Below are 4,110 nucleotides of genomic sequence, written 5' to 3'. Positions count from 1 at the left end.
GCAGATTCGCCTTTGTTACCGGGCGCTCCGCAGATTCGCCTTTGTTCGCCGGACGTGTCGGTCTAGCGTCGTATCTGACGAAAACACGACGTCGTATCTGCGTCGGACACCTGACGTCAGCTTCAGTGGCTACAGGCTACACGACTGGGCTCCTAGCGTCGAATCTGACCAAAATAAGACGTCGCATGCCACGTTCGCCACCCGACGCCCTGTTTCAGCACCTTACGACCTGATGCTATATCGCGTCGTATATACGACGTCGTATTTGTATGTCGAACACATCGGCTTATCCCTTGACGACCTTCTGCCAGCGTGTAGTCGCGTGTCGTAGCAGAACAATCCATGACGTCGTGTTTACGTTATATCTGACCAAAACACGACCCTTTAGCTCTCGCTGCTAATCCCCAAACAAATTTGCCTACGGTGCGCTGCGCGGTGCGGTACGCTGCGCGCCCAGCCAATTGGCTGGCCTGCAAACCTGTGACTGTTGTACCGGTGTCTGAGCGCGGGTCCGGAGTGGGGTTGTTACGGTATTAAAGTTATTTAGGGTGGGTTTTTACAAATCTGTTTTTGAAGTTAGGGTAGGTTCTTTTTCCCACCGGTTGAGTTTAATAGAATATTGAAATTTAATCTTTAATTGCCAAACTAATTGATGATAATTAAAGAACAAGCATAGGTGAAAGTAGATTTAATAAACACCTTTAGGTTTAACACTGTCAAAACAATGCTAAGGAGGCGTCCCTCTCATCAAAATATTAACTATCTACTTATACAATTATACACAAGGACAAACAATACACTGTAAATACACTATAGGTAACATGTACATAATGTTACTCAAACGACATAAGCAGTAAACACTGCCAAAATAAGTCATTTTTGAATGATAAACCATTCACTAAATAGAGCCTTATAACCAAGGTCAAAACTCTTTAACTGGACCCAGAATTATAGAAATGAGTAAACTCACCAGAGTAGACACTGCGCAGTTTTATGATGCATAACACAAATGCATGGGGGCGGCGCCACCACCCACACACAGACACTCACACTTTCACATCTCACAATTGATAATTTACATATTACACATTGGAGTGGTATTCACCAACACATAATAGAAATGAAACCGTAACACATTTCACTGTCATGGCAAGAAGTCACCGAACTAGTGACATAAACAAAGTTGCTCCACACTTCACAGCTGATCGGGAGTGGGAGGGGAAGGGGGGCGCTGAGGGGGAGCGCTGCGCTGGGCGGCGACGGGCGAGGTGGCCCGGGAGGGGCGGTCTGGTGGTGTGGGGCCCATCGGCGTCCTCGGCGTCCAAAACAAAGTGGGGCGTTAGGGCGTTAGGCATGTTGGCGGCCGCTTCGGGAGGCGAGATCAGTGAGGGCCTAGCCCATCATGGTGGCGTTTCGCCGGGAGACCGAAGCCCTGTCAATACAGTTGGTTGTCAGTAACATAACCACACTTTGGACAGCTGTTTGGGCGGTTCGAGTCGAGATGATTTACCTTGCGGGCTTGGTTGATGACGACGAGATATCCAATTTGATGGTGGACAGGAGCACAATACTTCCGTATTTCACGCGCACAACAGTGTGTGTCACACGAGGCCGAACGCGTCTCGCCTCTGACCATCCGGTCCTCAACGCGTCGCTCCCAGATCTCGACTGACCAGAGCGCCGGCACGCCATGCCGGGCGCGGCTGTCTCTCTCGCTCTCCCTACGAGGTGGCGCTACCTCTCGGCTGCCGGGTCAGGCGCGTCCGAAGGCGGCTGTTGGGTTGCCTACCTCTAAGGCGTTTTCGGGTTATTTGTTGCCGTCCGCAACATGGTCTGGTGGATCAGAAAGTGACGAATTTCTGATCGCGTGACGAATTTGCCCTTAGGACCCTACTTTGAATCGAAATAAAACTGGTGTCCCTTTGTCCCTGAGGTGATCGCCGACTTTAGGATCTGTTCAGTTTCACTAGAAGAATCTACAGCCGAAATCTGGACGCTGTAGCTCCAATAGGTCCAGAGATAGAGCTGATTTACGTTGAAATTTCTGTCACGGAGCGGCCGAATGGGGGCTCTTCTGGCTTCCCGGGAGGGAGGCACGCGCGCCCCGCCGTTTGAAGGGTCTGGAAAGCCATGCGTCATATATCGGTGTCAGATGGCAGTTGTGGTGTGTGGTCTGGTGGCTCAGGAAGTTGCGTGCTGGATCTCTGCACATTTCGGCTCTCCGTGTCGTAGGTTCGACTCTTGACTTTTGGTGGTATTTTTTCCTTTTTTTATTTTTTACCCAAAGGGTTGGAAACTATCAGGGAATGTTTGGCCTATGAATATAAACTGCCTTGCAAAGCCCGGTTGCTGAGGGATGAATAGTTTTCGAGAAATCAAAGTTCTAAAACTTTCGAACTACGACAGTACTTTGAGTCGTTCAAACGCAGGTTTCTCGGTGCGCTAGCTAATCGTCCATTGCATGGTCTTTTCAGTTTAACAAGAGTCATCTATAGGCGAAATCGGGGCGCTGTGGTTCAAATAGGTCCGGAGTTAGAGCCGTTTTTCGAGAAATTGAAGATTTTAACAAATTTGCCTACGGACCTACTTTGAGTCGTTCAAACGCAGGTCTCTGAATGCGCTAACTAATCGCCCATTGCAGGGTCTATTCAGATTTACTAGAGTAATGTACAGACGAAATCGGGGCGCTGTGGCTCCAATAGAACCAGAGTTAGAGCCGATTTACGTAAAAATTTGTATCACGAAACGGCGGAAAGGGGGCCATTCTAGCTCCCCGGGCCTGTGGCAGCGCACCAAGCCGGCAGTAGGGCATGTTTTGGTCGTGACTCTTATACCGGCGCTGAATCGCGCTCTTCGTGTGTGGTCTGGTGGCTCAGAAAGTTGCGTGCAAGATCGCTGCTCAATTCGGCTCTCCGTGTCGTAGGTTCGACTCTTGACTTTTTGGGGGATTTTTTTTATTTTTTTTTTTTTTTACCCCAGGGGGTAGGAACTATCAGGGAATGTTCGGCTTGTGAATATAAACTGCCCTGCAAAGCCAGGTCGCTGTGGGATGAATAGTTTTCGAGAAATCAAAGTTGTAAAAATTTCGAACTACGACCCTACTTTGAAACGATATAAAACTGGTTTCCCGATTAGTGAGGTGATCGCCCACTTCAGGATCTGTTCAGTTTTACTAGAGTAATCTACAGGCGAAGTCGGGGCGCTGTAGCTCAAATACTTTCTGAGAAAATCGCGATTTACATATTTTTTTCCGACATCGGCCTGCCGAAAAGGTGCTTTCTCGGGCCGCCCGGGGCGCAGGGCCGCGCGCCCAGCCAATGGGCTGGCCTGCAAACCTGTGACTCATATACCGGTGTCTGAGCGCGGGTTTGGAGTGTGGTCTGGTGGCTCAGAAAGTTGCATGCTGGACCGCTGGTCGTTTCGTGTCGTAGGTTCGACTCGTGACTTTTGATCGTCGGTGCTAGTCGGTGCCGAGCTTTTCGGCGAACGTTCGGCTTCTCATCGGATGTGATCTGCTGGCGTCCGCTTGCGAGCTATCGTCTGTTCGCGTCAACCGGCCTCCGGAGCGTTGCTCGCGTAGCTCGCTCGTTGCGGGGCTCAGGTCGCGGGCGCCTGCGACGCGCTGGGTAGGCAGACCCGCCGAGCAGCTGCGAGGAGCCGGCGGCCCGCCTTGGTGCCAGTGCAGGGGCTCGGGGACTCGGGGAAGTGGGATGGAGAGCAGTGTATGGGCTGGGCATGCAAACTTATGAACTCGAAAGCGTCATGCCAAGCGATTTTATTACACAAAATAAACAAATAAGGATTGGAAGATTGAGACATTATTGATAAAGACGGATAAAGCGGGACTAGAGCGACACAAAATTAAAAAAAGAAAGAGTGCGGCACAGTGTACCCTCTAGAGAGGGCGGGGTTAGCCACCAGGCCACCAGTATCGACGCACTTTTAACAAACACAACTCGATCTATTATTAGGTCTTTTTCACGAACAGCATGGGGGGAGAGGGAGTGAATGAATGTACAAAAAATATATACAAAATTGCTAGAAAATCTACACAACTATCTCTCATTACTCAAGGAGAGGACACCTCAAAAAATGTAGTACACAAAAATA

General features: G+C 49.8%; 2 long non-coding RNA genes across 2 annotated transcripts; one reads left to right on the top strand and one right to left on the bottom strand.

Annotated features, from left to right (window-relative positions):
* Positions 1–673: 673 nt before the first annotated feature.
* On the bottom strand, positions 674–1,691 carry LOC127750302 (uncharacterized). The gene is made up of 2 exons (XR_008011619.1): positions 1,511–1,691; positions 674–1,432 (listed from the first exon to the last, which is right to left on the bottom strand). It is a non-coding gene; the product is annotated as an uncharacterized LOC127750302 (long non-coding RNA).
* Positions 1,692–1,876: 185 nt separating this feature from the next.
* On the top strand, positions 1,877–3,203 carry LOC127750300 (uncharacterized). The gene is made up of 2 exons (XR_008011617.1): positions 1,877–2,345; positions 3,039–3,203. It is a non-coding gene; the product is annotated as an uncharacterized LOC127750300 (long non-coding RNA).
* Positions 3,204–4,110: the final 907 nt, after the last annotated feature.

Source organism: Frankliniella occidentalis, unplaced genomic scaffold (genome assembly GCF_000697945.3).
Source record: "Frankliniella occidentalis isolate FOCC.00 unplaced genomic scaffold, Focc_3.1 Scaffold166, whole genome shotgun sequence".
NCBI classification, from domain to species: domain Eukaryota; kingdom Metazoa; phylum Arthropoda; class Insecta; order Thysanoptera; family Thripidae; genus Frankliniella; species Frankliniella occidentalis.
This window is presented reverse-complemented; position numbering and strand designations above follow the sequence as displayed.